Below are 24,145 nucleotides of genomic sequence, written 5' to 3'. Positions count from 1 at the left end.
AAGAAGTAAGAAGGATTCCTTGAGATAAATGTTGAAGTAGGTATCATCTGTCTTTTTGACCTGATGTAATGTTCATTGTTTCTTAAGAATCTGAAGCCAAGGGAATAGAAAAAAAGCAGAACAAGTGTTCTTGAAAAACAGATTAAAAGTTTTGCTAATGTCTACTAATTTTGACATCTTGAAATTTCCTTAAATATATACAAAAGATAACAGTAGCTAAGATGGGAAAATTATGTAGATACATTAATGTGTAAGTGTGTTCAGTTATTTCTACTATCAACCACCAGGAGTATATTTGTAAGTTGGTTTTATGAGATCTAATACATGTTTTCTTCTTGAAATTGTCACACACACACAAAAAGCCTTAACCTTCTTATCTCTATTCTCTCCAATCCATCCTGTACAACAGATAAAACTTCATAAAATACAGGTCCAAAAATCCCATATGTCTGCTTAAAATTTAATCCCCAGAATGTAGGCTAACCTTAAAAACCACATAAAAACACTTCTAATTCAATTTTTCAGGTATTTTTTCTCACTTCTTCAAGTTCTGACCTGCACTTCAGACAAACCTGACTAGGCACTATGTTCTTGTACTTTAGAGAAAGTTCCCTGAATACTCTCAGCTGCCAATTTTCTTTTCTGCTCATTGACTTTTTAAAAATTCTCTGCAATCGTGTTTATTTTAAACAAGTTTAATTTTACAATTATTAAACTAATTCCCTATTGCATAGAAGTCAAATCATTTAGGTGATGGTAAAGTTCCCCTGGATTTCTCTTCCAATCCTCCTTCCCAGAGGGGCAATCAATATTAACATACCTCTTTATATGTATTGACATACATACATATAAAATATATAAATACATACATATGTAGATATATGGCTTTGTTTTGTGTATTTTCATGTTTATTTTACATAAGTAGGATCATAACCCAATACCATTTTAACTCTTTTTCTTACCCATTTTCTTATAGATCTTTTCATGTCAGTAATAGAAATCTGCTATAATATTCCAAGGGTGGATATGTCACGTTTTATTTAACAATCCACTCAATATGAATATTTGTATTATCTCTATTTTGTTTTGTTTTGTTTCATTTTATCCTATTTATTTATTTATTTATATTTTTGCCTGCGTTGGGTCTTTGTTGCTGTGCATGGGCTTTCTATAGCTGCAGTGAGCAGGGGCTACTCTTCTTTGCAGTGTGCAGGCTTTTCATCATGGTGGCTTCTCATGTTGCAGAGCACAAGCTGTAGGTGCACGGGCTTCAGTAGTTGTGGCGTGCAGGCTTCGGTAGTTGTGGCTCACAGGCTTCTCCTATTTTTTAAAGACTATTTTTTAAAGACTATTTTTTAGAGCAGTTTTAGGTTCACAGCAATACTGAGCAGAAGGTACAGAGTTATCCCATATGCTCACTGCCCCAACACGTGCATAGCCTCCCCCTTTATCAACATTCCACACCAGAGTGGTATGTGTTATAACTGATGAACCTATCATTGACACATCATTATTACCCAAAGTCCGTAGTCTACATTACATTTTACTCTCGGTGTTGTACATTCTACAGGTTTGGACAAATGTATAATGACATGTATCCTCCATTACAGTATCATATAGAATATTTTTACTGACATAAAAATGCTCTGTGTAGAGAATGAACTTATGTTTACCAGGGAGGAATGGTGGGGGTGGGGGTGATAGTTAGGGAGTTTGGGATTGACATGTACACACTGCTATATTTAAAATGGATAACCAACAAGGACCTACTGTACAGCACAGAGAACTCTGCTCAATATGCTGTAACAACCTAATTGGGAAAAGAATTTGAAAAAGAATAGATACATGTATAACTGAATCACTTTGTTGTACACCTGAAACTAACACAACATTGTTAATCAACTGTACTCCAATATAAAATAAAAAGTTAAAAAAAAAATCCTCTGTGGTCCATCTATTTATCCCTCCTTCACCCATCCTCCATTTTTACCACTGAAAAATGCTAAAAAAAAAAAAAAAAAAAGAAAAAGAAAAAAACTCAATGAACATGATTGTGCACTATTTTTCTTCTAGAATATTGTATTAGTCAGCTCAGACTGCCATAACAAAATACCATACACTTGGGCTTCCCTGGTGGCACAGTGGTTAAGAATCCACCTGCCAATGCAGGGGACACGGGTGCGAGTCCTGGTCTGGGAAGACCCCACATGCCGCGGAGCAACTAAGCCCATGGGCCACAACTACTGAGCCTGTGCTCTAGATCCCACGAGCCACAACTACTGAGCTCACGTGCCACAACTACTGAAGACCGTGTGCCTAGAGCCTGTGCTCCACAAAAAAAAGAGAAGCCACCACAATGAGAAGCCTGCGCACCACAACGAAGGGTAGCCCCTGCTTGCCACAACTAGAGAAAGCCCACGTGCAGCAACAATGCAGCCAAAAATAAAATAAATTAAATAAATTTTAAAAATAAAAATTAAATAAATAAATAAAATAAAAATAAAAATACCTTACACTTAAATAAAATAAATTTATTTTATCACAGTTCAGGTGCCTGGAAGTCCAAGATCAGGGTACCAGCTTGATCAGGTTCTCACGAGAGCACTCTTCCTGGCTTGTAGACAACTGTCTTCTTGCTGTGCCCTTATATGACTTCATCTAATCCTAATTATTTCCGTTAAGTCCCCATCACATTGAGAATTAGAAACTCAACATATGAATTTTGAAGATACACAAACATTCAGTCCATGGCAGATATACACCGAGTCGGGGAGTTTCACGGTGGAAGATTCTACCAGGTTGTCTCCCAAAAGGACTGTACCAACTTACTGGAGCACCAAAATGCTTGAAACTACCCATTGCCCAACACTATTACTGTCACTGGATTTGTCATTCTTTCTTAGTTGTTCTCAATTTTTTGAGAAAAATTTGCTATTTCATTGTTTTAATTTAATTTGTATCCTCCAGCTATTACTGAGATTTTAAAAGATATTTTTTTAAGATTTTAATAGTTCATTGGCCATATGTATTTTCCTTTTGAATTACCTACTCATCTCCTTTGCTCACTGGGCTTTTGTTTTGTTTTGTTTGAAGGAGTTCTTCATATATTCTGAATGTTAATCCACTATAAACCATGGCAATGGTTTTTATCTGTTTTGTTCACTGCTAGATCCCTAGAGCCAAAAATGATACCTGACACATAATTTGTTTGTTTGTTTGTTTTATAAATTTATTTTATTTTATTTATTTATTTTTGGCTGTGCTGGGCCTTTGTTGCTGCGCACGGGCTTTCTATAGTTGCAGTGAGCGGGGGCTACTCTTTGTTGCGGTGAGCAGGCTTCTCATTGTGGTGGCTTCTCCTGTTGCAGAGCACCACCTCTAGGCCCACGGGCTTCAGTTGCTGTGGCACACAGGCTCAGTAGTTGTAGCTCACAGACTCTAGAGCGCAGGCTCAGTAGTTGTGGCACACGGGCTTAGTTGCTCCATGGCATGTGAGATCCTCCCAGACCAGGGATCAAACCTGTGTCACCTGCATTGGCAGGCGGATTCTTTACCACTGCGCCACCAGGGAAACCGCTGACACATAATTTGTGCTCAATAAATGTTTACTGGAAATATGAATAAGAAAATAAATGAATAAACATTTTCCAGTGTACTGCCTGTCTTGACTTTATAGGGTCTAATTTTAACAAAAGTTTTAAATTTTGATATTATCACATTTATCAGTCGCTACTACTAAATATTCTACATTTTGTGTCTTTTCACCATTTCAAGTAAAGGTTATTAACAGATTCTCCAATATTCCCCTCTAATTCTACACTCTTTTTACCTACTCTATTAATTTTTACTCAATATAATCCACTTTCTTTACTAATGGTATCTGTAGTCTGAATAAAATAGTTAAGTGTACTAATACAAATATTAATTAAGAAATTGATTAAATGTAACATCATGGGATGAATCTTTATAGAAAATCACATTACAGACACACTGAAATTTTGTTTTACTGCTGAAGGACTTAAAATAAAATCCGATTGCGTTTTATCTTGAGATATTGTCTTCCTGAAGCACATTCAAACATGGAGTGGTATACAAGATTATGTTTCTGTAATAGTAACCTTTGATAGTCACAGCAATCTCAAGAAAAAGGCTCTAGGAAGTGTGTTTTGGAAGACAGCACACTATTTCCATTTGTATTCAATTTATTATTTAAAATTAAATTACATATACGTCGGGCCCACAATAAAATATTCTAAATAAGATAGAGAATGTCAACACCACTATTTCTTTGCATGCATGCTAAGCAAAACTCACAGAAGCAAACCCTAGGACATGATGTCAAGCAAAGCCTTCAGAAACTTAGCAACAGTATATGTTTGGAAAATAAAAAGTAAGATGTGCACACCAAAGTTACCTTGGGAGCTAAAACAGAAAAGCCTCCTGTGAATGTTCCTTATCACAGCAATATTCTCTGGAAAGGATGGATGGTCATATCTGTCTTTTTGACCATGTTCCCACTCCTGAGTAGTAGCACTGTCAACACATAATATGAAAACCATCAGTATACAGTGACAGTGTTTGCACACCAGGTGGTGAGAAACCCTATGACCTGAGGAAGAAAAAACAAAGATCAGGGAGTAATATCTTGGACTGAGGTGAGATGTATGACAAACCATGGAAGAAAGGAGATAGAAATATAAAGTAATCTAAATAGGACAGAAGAGAGAACTGATCATTTAAGGAACCGAGACGATACATCCATGTTTATTTAAATAAGAGCAAAAGAATCATTATATTATTTATCATTGGTCTTTGCATACAAATATGGTTGTTGCAGATTATATTACCCATGTATAGTCATCCACTGGAAAGGTCAGCACATAACTACGAAACTTTCTCCTGGTGAAAAATTATTTGTACAGCGCTTATCTTCTATGAGAAAAAATTATTAATCAATATAACCTGCTTAATACTTGTGGGAAATACGTTAGCAGATGAGGTCACTTCACAGAGCAGTAACTATGACACAGGGATGTAAAATTACTTCTCCAAGAAAACACTCTACATATAAGTATGGTTTACTTATAAATCATATGTAAGTCTACTTATTTAATTAAATTTACTAGCTGTTTGTTAGGCATCTATTGAGCATGGTTCTGGCAAGCCTATGTTGTAGATTTAGAAAATAAAACAAACGTTCTGCCCTTCACAGATTTAACACTGGTTAGTGACCCATGATCCACACACAGATGGCAGACACACACACCAAGTCAAACAAGCAAAGACAGTGAGCACTGAAGCGAGTGAGTTAGCCAGTAAAATATTAGCTCCACTAGTTTTAAAATCAAATCAGTCTCTAATTCAACTTTATAAACCTAAAGTATATAAGTTGGAATCATCTCCAATTGCTATAAAAACTTTAAAAAATGCACAGAAGTGTTATTTTGAAAAACGGAGAAATGAAATTCAACAAATATTGTTGCGCAACTACTGTGGTCGAGGAGCCAGATATAAAAAGGTAACTGGAAAATGGTTCCTGTTCCTAATGTGCTTTCAATCTAATGGTCTATTTGGGAGGGCTTTATAGGACTCAAGACACAGAGGGCCACAAGAAGGACATTAAATTCAACTTGAACAGCAGAGGTATCCAAAGAAAACTTTCTAACAGAGGGAGCAGCACAGGCAAAGACTCAGGATATGAATAGCACTTGGGTAACAGGTCTAAATGGTGCTGTGTCACAAGCAGAGGGGCAGGAGATGAAAACTAGGGAATTAGTCAAGGGCTTTATATGTCATATAGGAGAATTCAGAGTGTATGGAATAGTCCCTGGTCTATTTTCTCTGTGAAGCAAAACAGAGCTCCTTTAACATCCCATCTCCATCCACAAACATATCCAACCTTCATTGCCCTGGATGACTAAACCCCTTTGAGTTCCTGATCAGATTCTCTATTATTGTTTCCCTGGCCTTCATTGCTTACTTCTCTTTCTCTGGCTTCAGCTTTATTGATATCTTCCCCAAAGACTATAAATACACTCCCATCCTTAAAAATAAAAACAAACAAACAAACAAACACCCCACCACCTCTGGGGCTGCCTCTCTTCTCTCCTTTTCTTCATAACCAAGCCCAACAGGCTCTTCAAAAGAAGCTTCTACACACATTTTCTGTTCTCACTCCTCCAATGACATCTTATTTGATTTCTCTTCTGCATTTGACATTACTGATCACTCCTCTGATATTCTCTTGGCCACAATGTCCACGCCCATCCCAAAATATCTCATTGCTTTCTCCTTTCTTTCTTCAGCTATTCCATTTTAGTCTCCTTTGCTACTGTAGTCCCTTGAAGTACTACCATGCTCCATCCCTTACTAAAAGAAAACCTTCAGTGATAACACTTCCCCCTTAGTAATAATATTTCTCCCTTAAATTACAATTATCTTTCTTTTATCTCCAAACTTTGTTCTTATCAGACTAATCTATATTTGTCCCCACTTATTTTTCTCACTCTCTCTTTACTTCACCTCTCAGTTTGAAACCCCAACACTTGACTGATCTGTTCTCTGAATTGTCACAGATGTCCATCTAGCCAGGAAGTCCAATCACCTCTTCTCAGCAACTGTCTTGCTCAACCACTCTATAGCAGTCAAAGCTTTGTTCTTTTCTGAAACTTTCCCATTATTTGGATCCATGACACTCAGACTATCTCTTGATTCTCCCCTAACCACTTGAATTAATCCTCTTCTTCAACCTTTATCTAAAAGTTAACTATTGTCCCATGTTCAGATCTCTTGCCTATCTCCCTGGATAGCCCAGTATGGTACCTTAAGAACATTCCTCCAGACCAGGACACCAATCTATAATGGAGTGGTTGGCAGACATTTAATATTTGAATAATTTTTTCTTGAATTAGCCTTCAACCACACCTGGTAACTGACCTTTGCAGATGCTAGTTATCTTTCATTCTTTGCCAAGGGAAACAGGCAATGCCCATGAGAGTCCATAATTATTTCCCATTGCATAGCAAAGTTTAAACCCTTGGCCAAGCATTAGAAGCCCTCAACTCTGGGCCCCTATTATCTTTAAATCCAACTGTAGCTCCTTGCTATCCATTCACCACACAGACTGATTACAATCAACATAATTATTAAGAATTGAATGATGAAGCAGAAAACAGGATAGATTTGGCCTTGGTTCAAATGCAGCCTGTATCAATGGACATGTTAATTAGCTTGAGTATAGTGATTATTTAACAATGTATATGTATATTAAATCATCAAATTGTATACCTTAAACATATTTTTAACTGTCAATTATATTTCAATTAAAAAAATGTAGCCTGGGCTTCCCTGGTGGCGCAGTGGTTGAGAATCTGCCTGCCAATGCAGGGGACACGGGTTCGAGCCCTGGTCTGGGAAGATCCCACATGCCACGGAGCAACTGGGCCCGTGAGCCACAATTACTGAGCCTGCGCGTCTGGAGCCTGTGCTCCGCAACAAGAGAGGCCGCGATGGTGAGAGGCCCACGCACCGCGATGAAGAGTGGTCCCCACTTGCCACAACTAGAGAAAGCCCTCGCACAGAAACGAAGACCCAACACAGCCATAAATAAATAAATAAATAAATAAATAAACGTGAATTTCTTTAAAAAAAAAAAAAAAATGTAGCCTGTATCTCTTTAGCAAGTTAATTTTCCTAAGCCTAAATTTTCTTATATGTAAAATTGTAAGGATACTTAATTCTTAGTCTCTCAAAAGAATCAGAATTCTCTAATAGAATGATTGGTATAAAATACAAATATTCATAATAACATCTAACATTTATTTTTATAATTACAGTAATATTTATTACTATGGCCAGGTACTATGCATGTGCTAGCTCATTTAATCCCCTCAGAAACACTTTGAGGAAAGTATTCTTATCAACTTCATTTTACTGATGAGGAAACAAAGGCACAAAGAGGTTAAATAACCCAAGAGCACATAATTAGAAAGTTGTGATGGGCTGAATGTTTGCACCCCCCCTAAATTCATATATTGAAGCCTAATCCCCAATATGATGTATTTCAAGTTGGGGCCTTTGGGAGGTAATTAGGTCATAAGGGAGAGCCCTTATGAATGGAATTAGTGTCCTTATAAGAAAAGACATGAGAGACCTTGCTTCCTCTCTCTCTGCTCTCCATCACGTGAGGATAAAATGAGAAGGCGGCCATCTGCTAACCAGGAAACAGGTCCTCACTGGACACTGGATCTGCTGACACCTTGATCTTGGACTTCCCAGCCTCCAGAACTGTGAGAAATCAACGTTTGTTGTTTAAGCCACTCAGTCTATAGTATACCTGTTATAGAAACCTGAACTGACTAAGACAACAGTAGTATACAGTCATGTTTCAGAGCACCTAACAGAGAGCATAGAATATATCAGTCCCTGAATGAATCATTAAACGCAAAAAGAACACCATTCTCTACACACTGCTTCCCTCATCCAGTTCCCTTACTGAAAATTCTATCTTGTCTCTTCCTCACTTCATATTCAGCTGAAGGCAGGCCCTCCTTTCACAGTCCATCTCAAACCCACCTCAACACTCCTCCTTTACTCCAATAACTTCTTACTAGTAATTTGTCTATGACTTATGAAACTAATTTTATGCTAAGGTGTGAATGTTTGCATCCCCCCCAAGTTCATATATTGAAATCCTAACCCCTAAAAAAGATGGTATTAGGAGGTGGGCTTTTGGGAGGTGCTTAAGTCATAAGAGTGGAGCCCTCATGAGTAGGATTAATGCCTTATAAAAGAGGCTCCAGAGACATTTCTAGCCCCTTCCACCATGAGAGGACACAATGAGATGTCTGTGACCTAGAAGAGAGCCCTCACTCAACCATCTTGGCACCCTGATCACAGACTTCCAGCCTCCAGAACTCTGAGAAATAAATTTCTGTTGCTTATAAACTACCCAGTCAGTGATATTTTGTTACAACAGCATGAATGGACTAAGACACTCGTATCTTGTATATTTATGCATATGTCTTGAGAGATGTGAGAAGATGGAGATCATTTTCGTTTTGGTTTTTAATCCTGAACCCTCCAAAACAATCTGGCACAATGCATTACCTCAAACAAGTGTTCAATAAGTCTTTGTTGAATTAACCTTTAAGATGATCAGAATAAATCTACCAGGTTTTTTATACTTTGCAACTGGGAGAATGGGCCTGGAGCTCTGTAATATGATTTTGGTAGTAGTCCTCTTCCCTAGTCAAAAAGAGTATTCCATCAGATTTTACTGTCCATGTGAATGCATTCACTGAAAAGCAGATCTCCCAAAGGACTGGTTGAACCATGCTGGGGTTCAATCATGCCCAGATAAGTGACTACTTACTGTAAGACATCTACTTAGTTTCCCAGTACATATAAGCCTTTTCACTGTGCACAATGAACTAACAGCTGCTGAGCATAAAAATGTTCTTTATCTAAGAAACGCTAGTGCCATCTGCAGGAAAAGCTCAAGCAGCAGTTGTCTTTTTATTCACGTATTTCTCTTTAGTCCCATCAGAAGGCTTTGTCATAGTTTTACTTGATGAAAAACACTACAGGGCTCACCTCCTATCGAAGGTTTCCATCCATTCTTCTTAGTGGATGAAGCAGGTGCTTTTAAAACATAAGAAACCATAACACGGCTGAACTAGAGAAATTTTAGTGTTCAGAAAGGTCACTGGAATAAGATTTAAGAAACAAACAAAACCTGGGAAGTAGATGGAAGCCCTTTCCTATGCTAGCCTGAAGAGTGCTTTTGTTCTTGGCCATGCAAACTGAATCTTTATCAGAAGTTTCAATGTAGCTTCATTAGACTGAAATATCCAAAAGCAAGGGATTTGAGAAAATGCCATTTGTCTTATAACTGTTTTTTAAAGAGCATTTTATTCTGTAAGTTTGTCCTAACCTAAATTTACATGTGATTTCTGGTATGCACAATAGTCTTTTAGCCTTGTTTTTGCCTGTAGTTTTTCCTCCTCTTTTTGAAGCTCCAAGTACCCAAATTCTGGGTTCTATATAACACTTACCAAAAAATCCATTAACACTTACTTCTGGGTAGAACTACGTCTAATCCTAAACAGTTTTTAAAACAGATCACCCCTTGACCTAACTATAATCCAGTGGAAATACACACTATCAATTCCACAGCTAAAGTAACCATGTTTCAATTCTACAGCTAAAGTAACCATGTTTCAATTCTATCTCCAATAATTTTCTTATCCTCCAAAATAAGCAAGTCAATATCTCATTCAATATCTCAAGTCTGTGATCATAGTTAACAAGGAAAAAATATTGGAATAAGAAAAGCACTATTACAGCATGGATAGCAATGGTCAGGGAAACCACTTAACCAATAAATATTTTGGCACAAGACTTTGTAGGATTATAAACTCTCTTCTTCATTCAGTCCCCCAAATAGCACTGGGAATGAACCAATATTCTCAAGGAGCAATAAGCAAAAGGATCAAAATCACTGTGTAAAACAAAATCAGTAACACTGAAAAAAACGAAAGCAAACATTTTGTCCATGTGAGCACTAACATTAAAATCATCACAACAAGGTAGAAAGTAGATTCACAGAGAAGAAAAATATATATTGAGATAACACAGACTTCTAAAGGTAAACTTGTCATGATCTTCAAAAGCATAAATTAAAATATTGAATTAATGATTTATCACAAATAATTCACATCATTTCACTTGCTTAAATAAATTCGGTTTCCAAGCTCCGTATAAATTAAATAACAATTGGTGGTCATCTGTAGCTACATAACCATTCTAATAGAATCTACTTATCATAGCAAAAGCAAATTGCATACCTTTATACAGAAATAATCCAATAATACCACATTTCATTCTTTTATGATATTTGTTTTGTTTTACAATGGAAAAATACAATTGTGTGTCTCAGTCTAATGGTGTCCTCAAATGGTGATCTCTAAGGGGAAAGATTAGTGAAGTTCTATTGTGTGCAAAGCTTGCCAAATCCCCAACTGGGTGCAAGGTTAGCACAGTTTCCCAGTTTTTCTTCCTCATATTTTCTGCCACCCTTCTTAAAAGAGGTCTCTCAACTGGGCTTATACATCAAGAATGGTTACCACTGAACACAGACTAGAAAATCATTTCTAAGTGTTACTGGGAAATGCTGAAAGTTCTATCTTTCCAACAAGTCTCTCCCATCAGTCTGCCTGAAAATCTAACTGGAGGGCAGATGTCCAACAATTACCATGAGAAAACAATTTTAAAAATCAGAAATGCTACTTAACAATCACTGGTATTAACATCGTTATGTAGCTATGTGCAGAGCCCTGAAAACCAAGAAGATTGAATTGAAATGAACATCAAGCTTAAATGTATAATATAGGACAATAACCATGATCATATAGGTATTACTGATAATTGCTAGTATAAGCCTATATATTTCAGGTGTAATAATAAGAGGAATTGAGGACACGGGAAGGGGGGGAAGGGGAAGCTGGGACGAAGTGAGAGAGTGGCATGGACATATATACACTACCAAATGTAAAATAGATAGCTAGTGGGAAGCAGCCGCATAGCACAGGGAGATCAGCTCGGTGCTTTGTGACCACCTAGAGGGGTGGGATAGGGAGGGTGGGAGGGAGATGCAAGAGGGAGGGGATATGGGGATATATGTATGCGTATAACTGATTCACTTTATTATACAGCAGAAACGAACACAACATTGTAAAGCAATTATACTCCAATAAAGATGTAAAAAATAATAATAATAAGAGGAGTTACCCTATTTTATTTTATTTTTTCTCTCTTTTTTTCTGAGTTACTCTGTTTTAATAAAATGACTCACTAGATTGGTAGAAGGTAAGTGCAGTAGAAGTAAATTAATGAAGATAAACATTTTGGTAGAAATTTGTGGGAAGAAAGAAATAAAAAGTATTATGATGATATTGTAACATTCTTAAGCCAATTCTAGAATGTGCTACTGAGACAGGTCACAAAATAGGCACAGTCATGATGAGGACCTCAATTAGTTCTTGTCTCTCATTTAGTACAAACAAAACATATGACAGGTCTTCACAATTTGGGCACTGAGAAGATCAAGGAAACACCTAGGGACTTAAGACCAAAAAAGAATTGGTTAGTGAAGCAAAAGTGCTAAGAATCTTAGGATTCAGGCGCCCTGTCACTAGGAGGCTTACAATAACCAGCAAGGTAAAGGCTGAGCCAGATGGCTTGATATAAGTCGAGACTGTAGCAAGACAAGAATTTGAAAGTTTGGAGAAAAATTCATGATTCTATGACATGTAATCCTAAAAGGGAAAATAGAGGTTAAAGGGACTAGAGCCTCCACAAGATATAATTCTGATTATTCAATCACATATTGTCTTCATGAGGAGAGAAGAGAGTGAAGCAGAACAAAAAAAAAACAAAACATGATGGTCCAAGCAATTCATAGATTAGCTAAGACAATGGCATATGGTTTTAAAGGTGACATGCTGAAAATGTAAAGATTATACCAGAAATGGCAAGAAAGACATAACCACCAAGGGTGACTATGAGAACTGTAGAATGCTTTATTTAATACAGAGACAAGGAAAAACCCAAATTTATAAAATATGTAAATAAACCCTGGCTGAAATGAGTATGAGAGTCCCAACACCCTATTCACTTCCATCACCATGTGCCCGAAAGGGCTCTTGGAGCACTGTCTGAAACCATACTCTTCAATCAATGTCCAAGTTGCTCTGTACGTATAAAAAAACCTGTCTTATTCCATTCCCTGCCTACCTCTCCAACTCCATCTCTCACTCCTTAGGCACACACGTGTGCACATACACACACACATCACCACACTATCATGCTGTTTTCTGCCTTTGTGCAAGCTGCACCTCTGCTAGAAACATTTTCTTCCCGAAGAACTTATTCAAGACCCAGCTCCGATATCATGTGCCCAGCAAACTCTCCCTATCCCTTCTCCTCCAGGAGAGGTGAGTGAGATTAAAAGATATAAGTCCACTGCCATTGCTTCTCACTGCCCCAGAGCACAGCTACAAAAGACATATTAGGCCCCATCCAAAAGAAGCTGTCCACTGCTCCACAGATGCCTTTTCTGGGCTGAATTCCTGCCAAAGCCCCATAACGTCTCACATGTGAGCATCATAGTCACAGCACTCTGGATTCACAGGAACCCCCTTACACCAAGCTTGTCTGTATGCTGGGGGCAATGATGTTCAAAGTGCGGTCTCTGAACCAGCAACAGCGGCATCACCCAGGAACTGATTGAAAATGAAAATTCTCAGACATCACCCTAAACCTATTGAACCAGGAACTCTAGACGTGGGGGCTCAAAACATCTGTGTTTACCAACCCCTCCAGCAGTTTCTGACGCATGCCAAACTTTGAGAACCACCGTGCTTGAGTAACTGGTTATGGTCACAAACACATTATATAAAAACCAGTCCTCCTTCACACATCTTTAGTCCTTTGTGTCAGGCCTGACTCAAGGCCGTTTCATTTCTTCAGCTCAATTTCCTGCCCTTGCCACTGGACACTGACTGAGGCTACCCTGACAGTCTCCAATTCCAAATTCTAGGGAGAAGGGATGAGAAAAGTGTCTAATGCAAACTATTCCATCTTATTCCCTGGGACCATCATTCTCAAACCTGGGATTACAGGGAAAAGCATCTTGATGAGCCACCCCCGCCCCCAAAATTTATTGCAATCTAATCCTGGAACAGGGCCTGCAAATGTCCCCCAAACTTGTATAGAAGACCAGGCAAGTAATCCTACCACAATGAAAATTCAGGCAAAATTATACCCTCAAACAAATTTTCCTTTTGCAATGGAAGTACATGATCCCTGCTTATCCCCCAACTCTAGGAAAGCTTTGATTTGGGTGAAAACAGACAAGCCCAGGGGTCTGAGTCTATAGGTAAACTCTCTTTTTCCTACACATTTACCCACAAATACTATCAGCAACAAGTTAGTGATAATGGGATTATTTAATCTTGTCAAACAATTTGTAAATATTTAGATATTTTCCCCTTTCCCTTATGTTTCCAGAGACACGAATGTTCTACACACATTGAATAATCAATGTATTGCATAATTTCCTAATAGTAATAACATAGTCAATATACAACTCATAAAGGAAACTGAAAAATACTTTATTACTCAAATGTAAAGAGAGAAAAACACAAGCATTTGATTATTACTTTCTCCAGACCCCATTAGCTAGATAGATATACAAAACAGAAATTACATAACAATATTCATTTGTTTTTCAAAATTTCCATAGAGGTTATACATTTTATATATAAGGGTATACATGTTATAGCTACCAAAATAGTCAATAACCTTCATGTAAAATTTAGCAAATGATAAATTTCCTTTAAGCAGAAATTTTAAAGTATATTGCATGATGTTAGTAACTGCTAATGGTGATAAAACCTTATGGCTACTGGTAAGGATTTTAAGCATCAACTGTATACATAGTTAGGTTATCCATCAAGCGAACCAATATGCAATTCAGTTGAAACCCTACTGCACTAAGCTCTCCCAGAACCATGCTACTATTGATATTTTGCGGCTGTTGGCCCTCTTCAAAGTAACAAATGAAGCTGGTTGCTTTAAGAATTTACTTTATTTCTTTATGTGACCATTAGGGTAATTATAAACCATAATAAGCAAATATAAGTTTGTTTTCTTATTTGTAAAAACAATACTGCATTCACTTGTTAAATGAGAGCAATTTAGAGATTTAAAAAAAAAAACTAAAGTCAATTTAAGAAATCATGGGAATGAAGAATGGTAATGTACCACTAAATGAAATTGAAAAATAATAAACAAAGTTCATTCTAATCAGTAATTTCCATTTCCTTCTTCATCAAAACTTTTGCCAAGGCAGTTAATAATGAACAAAATTAATTAACTGCATTCTTTCTTCTAGCATATATGAAATGGTCAAAGGGTAGAAGCAGGAAAGAGAAGGACGTGGGATCTGGAAACTTCAAACCAGACCATAAGCAGTGATTCATAGTTGTTTACAAGTGGTGCTTGAGTTTTCATTATCACTGAAGTTCTATAAAACAGACCTCTGTTTAAAATATCCCATAGCACTGAATGCTTTTTGTCATAGAGTAATAAACTGAAAGAGCATGTACTTTGGAGACAGACAGATCTATATATAAATTCCTACTGTGTGACCTTGTGCAATTCCTACTGTGTGACCTTGGGCAATTCACTCAGTGTCTCTGAACATCATCATATTTACAAACTGTGCTCTCCTCACAGGGACGGGTGCAAGGATGACATTAAATGAGACAAGTAAAGTACCTCATGTGGCATCTGGCACCTAATAGGCATTCAATAATGATAAGTGTTCATGTAATTTTGAATAAAATATTTAAATGATACTTTCCATTCATACCTACTCTTTCATATTCCACTCCCAATCACATGCATAAGTAAAAAAGATTTGAAGCTCTTTCATCTCTGTAATCTAGATTAATTGTAAAACAGAAACATCCACAGAAGCTAATGTGCTGTGTCTTCAGCAAGGATGATTGGGATAATGGCTTTACTAGTCTTACCTTCTTATTTTCCTTACAATTTTGCTAATGGTCTCTTAATAGTTATTAGAAAATTTCAAAAGACAGGTTTTAAAAGTGAGGCAGTTCCTGTTGAAATAAACCTAGCTATTCAGAACAATTAATTTTTTATAGCAGCCTAGTAACAGCAGGAAATCTCTGCCAAGCTACTTGAAAACCAGGCAGGAAGTTAGCAGGTAAGTGCTCCTTTTAGGTCACCAGTAAATACAGGTGTTTTGAGTTTCTGGAAGCTTTGTTCTCAGAGGAAAAAACATTTCAGTGAATCTGAGAAAGCAGATGTAGAGAATGGACTTGAGGACATGGGGAGGGAGAAGGGTAAGCTGGGACGAAGTGAGAGAGCGGCATGGACTTATATATACTACCAAATGTAAAATAGATAGCTTAGTGGGAAGCAGCCACATAGCACAGGGAGATCAGCACGGTGCTTTGTGACTACCTAGAGGGGTGGGATAGGGAGGGTGGGAGGGAGACGCAAGAGGGAGGAGATATGGGAACATATGTATATATATAGCTGATTCACTTTGTTATAAAGCAGAAACTAACACACCACTGTAAAGCAATTATACTCCAATAAAGATGTTAAAAAAAAAATCTAACAAATAAATTTAAGACTACACACACTAGCTAGATGATCTTGGGGAATTTATGTGACCCTTCTAAATTTCATGTTCCTCATCTATTAAATCGGTGGAAATAATAGCACCTATTTCATAGGATTACTGTGATGATTAATTGAGCTAATAATATAAAGTTCTTAGCACCATGCCTGAAATATAATAGGGCTCAATAAATGGTGGCTGCCATTACTGTATGGCAGTTATATTGGCATAGACAGAACACCTAAATTAACCGTGACCTAAATAAGAAAAATAATTTATTTTTCTTTCACATAAAAGAAGTCTGGAGATAGGAAGCCCAGGGCTCCTCCTACTTTTTGTTCCATTATCCTAGCAATTACTGTCCATCCTCAAGGGCATTTAATGGTCCAAAATGACTGCTGATGCTCCAGCCATCATAATATTTCCAACTTCCTGGAGATAAAAATAGAGGAAGTGGAGGAAAAGCTCATCCCAGCTATCTGCTCACTTTTAAGGCTCCTTTTCATTCTGTCAAAAATTTCCATCCAACTTCTATTTGCATCTCACTAGGAAGAACTGAGTCGAGTCTTGGTACATAGGGAGGATAGGAAATATAGTATTTTAGGTGTACAATAAAAATTAGGGTTCTATAAATATGAAATGGAAATGTGGATTTGGGTGGGAAACCAGCAGACTCTGCCACAACATGCAACATTGCTTCTCATCTATCACTCCAGTCTCTCATTGCCTTTACTAAATCTACCATCTCTTTCTTTTACCTGGAATAAATACTAAAGTACAGACAGTTTTTTCTCTGGTATTTTCCCTCCAAAAGTCCCTTTATTAGTCATCATTTCTATAAGGGGTAGCTCAAAAATTTAAATCTCTAGCCTTGCCTTAAGTCAGAAGTCAGCTGGAAGTTTCAAGCCTCTTGCAACTAGATAAGATTTGTTCAAATCCTTAATCTACTTTTTTTTTTTTAATTTAATTAATTTATTTATTTATGTCTGTGTTGGGTCTTCGTTTCTGTGCGAGGGCTTTCTCTAGTTGTGGCAAGCGGGGGCCACTCTTCATCGCGGTGCACGGGCCTCTCACCATCGCGGCCTCTCTTGTTGCGGAGCACAGGCTCCAGACGCGCAAGCTCAGTAATTGTGGCCCACGGGCCCAGGTGCTCCGCGGCATGTGGGATCTTCCCAGACCAGGGCTCGAACCCGTGTCCCCTGCATTGGCAGGCAGACTCTCAACCACTGCGCCACCAGGGAAGCCCCCTTAATCTACTTTTAAGACCCAAAGCCTTCCCCAAGTTCTGCCAACTTCCCTGGTTTTCATTCTCCCGATTATGTTTGATTTCAAGCTCCTGCTACCATGAATATACTGTCTTCTATATGCCAACCCAGTTATAACACACAGACCTTTTCTAGAATAAAAAAGATAGATAGACAGAGACACACTCCTACAATACATTTGTGAGTAAAGTAGGCTTGATTAAATTAAAGGCTGGATTAAATAGGCTTGATTAAATATGAAGCAGAAACAGAAACATGGCAAGAATTTCAAAGGTAATATTTGACATTCACCTTCTTAAAATGTCCTTTATCCACTCCACAATGGGAAACCTTCATTGGTCATGTCGCCATACAGCCCCTTTCCTTGTACCTTTTCTTTCTACTCATCTCTGCCCCTTTCATCTCAGGAAAAAAAATAAAGTCCTCCCATTTCCTCACTTGGGTTATTGCAATAGCCTCCTAACTGGTCTCTCTACTTCTACTTTGCCTTCCTGCTGTCCATTTTCAACACAGCAGCCAGAGGGATCCTTTGAAAATGGGTCAGTTTGTGTCACTCCTCTGCTCAGAATCTTTCAATAGCTTCCCATCACACTCAGCAGAAAAGCCAAAGTCCTTATAATGTGTCCTACGTGACCTGGGCCCCCTAGTAACTCTCAGCCTTGTTTACCAGCTCCCACCACAGAAGCTCCTCCTTCTTGCTGTTCTGGAACACTCCTGCCTCAGAGCCTTTTTTTCCTTCTGTCTAGAACGCTCTTCTCCTAGTTATCTACAAGGCTTACCCCCCCGCCACCCTCCTTCAGCTCAGTGAAAACTTCCCAGACACCATTTTTATAATAGCAACCCTTTACTTCTGAATTACCCATCAACCTTCCCTGCTTTGTTTTTTCTCCATAGCACTTATACCTTCTGACAATCTATATAACTTGCTCATTTATCTGTTTACTATCTTTCTCTACTCACTAGAATGTAAATCTCATGAGGGAGGGGTTGTTGTCTGTTTTGATTGCTGTTCTATCTTCACAATATCTGACATGTCCTAAGTGCTCAGTAAATATTTGTTGAGTAAATAATAAAAAAAAAATTTCTCTTCAGAGTATCTTAGCTATCATTTGTATTGCTTAGGCCTCTGCAGACATCCTTCCATACATCAATTGGCTTATTATTTTTCCAAATCAAAATATTTCCTTCCTAAAAGGAATGCTTTGCCAACTATTAAGAAAACAACCTTCCTACATCATTAAACCAAGTTCCATATCTTTGTCGTGGCCATGGAGGAGAGCTGCTCAGATTTTCCTTCAAGTAAGTACCTGCTACAGGGAGTACAGTTGGCTGACAGCCTCCATCTTCAAAATCCATCACAGCATTCATACCCACACCAAGGCCTTATCTCGCTGGCTGCACCCTATCAATGACCAAACACAGAGGGCATACTGGAGCTGGGTCATACGTGCTCAACACAGGACACTGATGGACAATCTCTGCTCTGGGGTCCCCAGTGGCCTGGCCAACGCATGCTCAGAACTTCACTGTAGTCTGAGGCCCTCCTTACCCAACCCTCCTCCTTTCCCCATCTCTTTTCACAGGTGTCACACCTGCATCTGTAGGTTCCCTGTGGATTCCTGTTCCCACCCTGTTTATCTTTCACAGGTTTTTCACTAATGTCTCTTGTACTTCAAATTCTTTCTTGGTGACTGCTTCTCAGAAGACCCAGCCTAACACAGTCTTCTAGTATTTTCCCTTGGATATACTACAGTCAGCTCAAATTCACTGTGTTCAAAACCAAACTCAAGAGACTCTTGCAAAACTTGGCCCAGGACATTGTGGATCAAGTCAGAGCCATTTTGGGGATTGAGACTGGTTGTGAGGAGGGGAAAATGGCACTGAAACCACCTCTTGGGACCGAGCATAGCACTTCCTCCAGGCCAGAGCACCTCTGCTAGGAGTGAATTACTCAGATGATTGAATTGCTCAGATATGAAGAACATCTAGGTTTTGGACAAAAGGTTCCAGGTATTGAGGTGGTCATTTTTAGAATATAATGTTCTTAAATAATTTTGACTCTAAAGTTTCCTAAAATAATATTGGAAAATTAAAAGACCAAGTTTGGATAATTTTGACATGAAGTTTATTAAAATATAATAAAATACTATAAATTTAAAAATTTTTTAAAAGACCCAGACATTTCTTCCATTTTTAGATTCAAAACAGGTTATATAAGCAGTGAAGTATTTAAGCTAGCGGAATTTTTGCTCTCTTCCCTATTGTTGATATTTTTCAGCCAGAGCTGTTAGATATTTTTGAGCTGTGTACTGAGTAAACAGCTTCAAATTGCTGTTTAAATATTGTTGAAGTTTCATGATAGACATTTGTATCTTTATTAAAAGTTATAGAAATTTCTGATGCTAGCTTATTCCACGTCACAATGGGACAACTCTTCTAAATAAAGACATATATTTATTTAAGATGTTGCCATTTCATAGGATCATGGTATTACCAAGATAGCTACATGTCTCTATGATGATTCTGAGTGTTCTTTCCTTCAGATACGAAATTTTCTTTTGATTTTTACTTTTTAGCTCCATAATTTCATCTGTATAAAATACGTCAACTTCTGCAAATACATGGAACAATATAGAGACCGGTTTCAGAAGACACTATAACCTTAAATACAAGGAACTTGGCTAATTTAGGAGGTTACCATATAAAAACTTTTAACAGAAGTACAGTAGCTGACTCAAAATAACTCTATGTCAAATAGCTATTTGTTAAGTATCTCCAAAAAAACCTGTTTCAAAGGAAACAAAAATTTTAAAAACAAACTGGAAAACAAAAGTTTCGAAGAAAAAATCTAACACCTTTCTGTGCAGTCCTGTTAGGTTTTGGACTTACCAAGAGGTATTGAAATCTGTTTTTACAGAGCCAGAGAGACTTCACCCAAAATGGCAGAGCTCTAGCCTGGGTTAATTTTTCTTCTCTATCACCAAAAAAATTATCATTATTGAATTTTGAGAAGCATGATGAAAACTTTTCATCGACAGAAAATTGTTTTGATTTGAATCATAGATGACAAAATTCTTCAAATGCCTTTGACCCTAGTATTGGATATCCTAATGGAGGTAACACTGTAAGGCAAGAAAAATTGGATAGAGTATGCAAGGAATAAATGGTATTGAAAGCATAAATCATCAAAATGGAAACTGCCTTAGTCTGCTCAGGATGCTATAACAAAACACCATGGACTGGGTGGCTTAAACAACAGACATTAATTTCTCACAGTTCTGCAGGCTGGGAAGTCCAAGATCAAGGGGCCAGTATAGTCACATTCCTGGTCAGAGCTCTCTTCTTGCCTTACCTATAGCTGTCTTCTTGCTATGTCCTCCCATGGCCAGGGGAGGGTGGGGGGGATGGGGAGGGCGTGGAGCAAGCTCTATGATCTCTTCTTATAAAGGAACTAATCCCATCACAGAGACCCCACCCTCATGACCTCACCTACACTTAATCACCTCCCTAAGGCCCCACCTCCAAATACCATATGAATTTGAGGGGAACACAAACATTCAGCCCATAACAGATACTATGGTGGAAGTTCCTGGTCTTGTAGCAGTACTTTCCCAGGACTCCATAGAACTAATGTCCCTGACAGTGAAACTGGGAGTAGGGGAAATGCAAGAGAGAATGTAGACAATTTGAGGCTGAAAATTTTTTATCTTTAACTCCTGAATATGAGAGATAACTAAATCAGAATCAGTCTTTTGCTGCAGGTATATGGGGCCTACATGCCCAAACACACGAATACCCAATCAAAAAAAAAATGTCTACTAAGCTTCTTTCTTAGAATAGTCTCCAAAACCTATATCTAGGGTATTAAGAATGCTGGTCATTGAGGAAGATAATATAAAATACTGGCAGATATCTGGATTCCCAGGAGTAGGAAATTTTTAGTCACAGTAAGTTAATGACAAGACTGCGCCAAATGGTATGATGGCTTAGTCCTTAAACATGCTGCTCCTCCTGTAAAAATTCACTGGGGAAAAGCCAAACTAAAGCAACTGAAGTTGGAACTTCTTTCACTCCTAAATCCACCTATGATATTGGCAATTTTAACACTCTCAAATCAACTGCCAAGAATGTTAGTGCAAAAAAATTAGTAAAAGAATATAATCACTCAAATCCTTCTTCACTTGTTGACAAAATTAATCAATAGCCTCATCTATCCCAACTGATTTGAATGGGCACTGACAACAAGTGTGAGTTCTTGAAAACACTGAAAAGGGACAGAGTGGAAAAGGAATGTGAAGATGGAAGTCGAGTTGGCCCTGACTTTGCATAATAGCAATAATATTCTCCAGAAAGGGATTTCAACCAAAACTTTGATGAAAATTATATTCCTCAAGATAATGGCAATGCTGCTCTGGCTTCCCAACAAATCAGTCTTTCCATAACTGATGTGAATACATAGATGGCATTTGGAGCAGTGCTTAGTACACAGTAAACCCTTGATAATGTTAAGTATTATGTAATATAACAGGAAATTTGACTTCTGTCAGCTCTAGGCTTACAATAAATGTAGACTTACTTTGCATCAGTCATAGCTCAATATTTGGGCATGTTCAGCTAGTTACTCACAGCTATCAGTGTAAGTACCAGGTTCTGGAATTTACATTCCAGTGACAAGATAAGATATAAGATAAGCACTCAAAATTATAATGTTCATGCCAAATAATAAAAAAAAAATTAAATTGTAGGGTACAAACCAAATGCTCATCAAATTTGAGGACAGAAGGATGTCAAAGAAGGTCTAGAATTCAGGATTTCTTGGAGAATGTAGACTGACTTCACAGAAAAAATTCTTTTTGTGAAGAAACTCTTTTGTGAAGGTAGAATGTGGATGGGAGCAGATATTACATTTGAAAAAAAAAACCAATGTGCTCAGACTTTTTTACAGGTTAGTCTTATTTTTTAAAAGCATATTGGTTACTTTTTAATCCCTTTTGAGCAATGAAATCAGATTAATGTAAGGCAAGTGCTCAGTAATACAGTAATGTAAAGTATATTTTAATCAAGAATTGGTTTAGAAAACCAAACATTTGTTACATCCTTCCTATATATTCTCAATTTCTACAACTGACTCAATGTAAATTGAATTTTTGAGTTTTGTGGGATTGTAGAATATTCCAAATATTTAAAAAACATGAGAAGAATAGTCAAGATTTCTTAGGTCACTCAGGCAAATTACTGCCACATGTCATATCTTGCAGCAAATTTATTCACATGTTACCTTGTGCTCTCTGTGGTCTGCCCTCAATAGGACGCATCTATAAAATAGATGCTCTTAAAAACCAAAAACCTAACATGCATCATGGCCCTACTCCCTTGTCTATAAGAGCATAGGTGCAGCCTTGATTACTTACACAGAGTGCCAATAAAAGTGGATTGTAGACAAAACCAGAACGCCTTCCCTGGGCTTCTTCAAGAGCGCTCACCACTGTCTGAACCCCAGGAATCAGGAAATGGGATGAGAATGAGCAGAAGGAGAACAGCATAAATGGAAAGTTAGATTCATGAGAGAAAAAAAAAAAAAAACAGTTAAAGATAATGAGGAAAAACATATTTGGGTTTCTCTCTTAATTTCCCTTTCTTTCTGAAAAGCTGAGGAATCTTGTTAGGAATAACTTGCTAACAAGAATCACTTTATATTGAAGAATTAAGTGATGCTGATAAAATATGCAACTTTTTGTCAAATCTATAAACAATGTTTAAATATGTGTTATCTTTTTAAAAGATGAGATGATTATGTCAGCAAAAGCAGTGTGTCAAGAGAGGCTGTGACATAGAAGAAAACATTGGTCTTACAATGAGGTTTTGGCTGGTGTCCTGCTTTCCACTCTGCTGGCTAAGTGATTTCAGCCTCGACTTCCTCATGTGTGAAATGGGAACGATAACATTGTCACTCATCTCACAGGTTATTGAAGGACTCTAATAGGTTGAACAGCGATCCCAAAAGGATATATCCTTGTCCTAACCCCTGGTACCTGTGAATGTGACCTTATTTGAAAATAGCAGATGTGATTAAATTAAGAATCTCTAGATTAAATCATCCTGGATTCAAGGTGGGTCCTAAATCTAATACAAGTGTTGTTATAAGAGACAGAAATGGAGAAGACACAGAGACACAGAGGTGAAAGCCATGGGAAGATTAAGGCAGAGTGGAGTTATGCAGCTACTAGCCAAGGAGGGCAAAGAATTGCCAGCAGTCACCAGAAGCTAGGAAAGAGGCATGGAACAGATTCTCCCTCAGAGCCTTCAGAAGGAAGTGAAATCTTGCCAACACCTTAATTTCAGAATTTTGGCATCCAGAAGTGTCAGAGAATAAATTTTTGTTGTTTTAAGCCACCTAGTTTGTGGTAATTTGTTAAAGCAGCCCTAGAAAAATGAATACAGATCCAAATGAAATATTACATACGAAAGCAGGCATAACAACTGCTGACAGCAGTCACTCAGTTTTTCACTAAAATTTATTTTAATCTCTTTTGAAAGACTTAGAAATATTTTTGGAGTACAGTGATGAAATTTGTGCTTTCGCTGGGGGTAGGCATCTTCCACTGCATCTTATATAAAGAGTGCAACCACTTCAAGAACTTCATTTAGTTTCAAGCAACAGATT

The 24,145-nt window shown here is 37.7% G+C and overlaps 1 pseudogene; it reads left to right on the top strand.

Annotated features, from left to right (window-relative positions):
• LOC114239212 (vasculin-like) overlaps positions 1–21,940 on the top strand; it is a 55,709-nt pseudogene extending 33,769 nt beyond the window's left edge.
• Positions 21,941–24,145: the final 2,205 nt, after the last annotated feature.

The sequence above is a fragment of the Balaenoptera acutorostrata genome, chromosome 3 (assembly GCF_949987535.1).
Source record: "Balaenoptera acutorostrata chromosome 3, mBalAcu1.1, whole genome shotgun sequence".
Lineage (NCBI taxonomy): Eukaryota > Metazoa > Chordata > Mammalia > Artiodactyla > Balaenopteridae > Balaenoptera > Balaenoptera acutorostrata.
The sequence above is the reverse complement of the archived record's forward strand: the minus strand, read 5'-3'. Positions and strand labels throughout refer to the sequence as shown.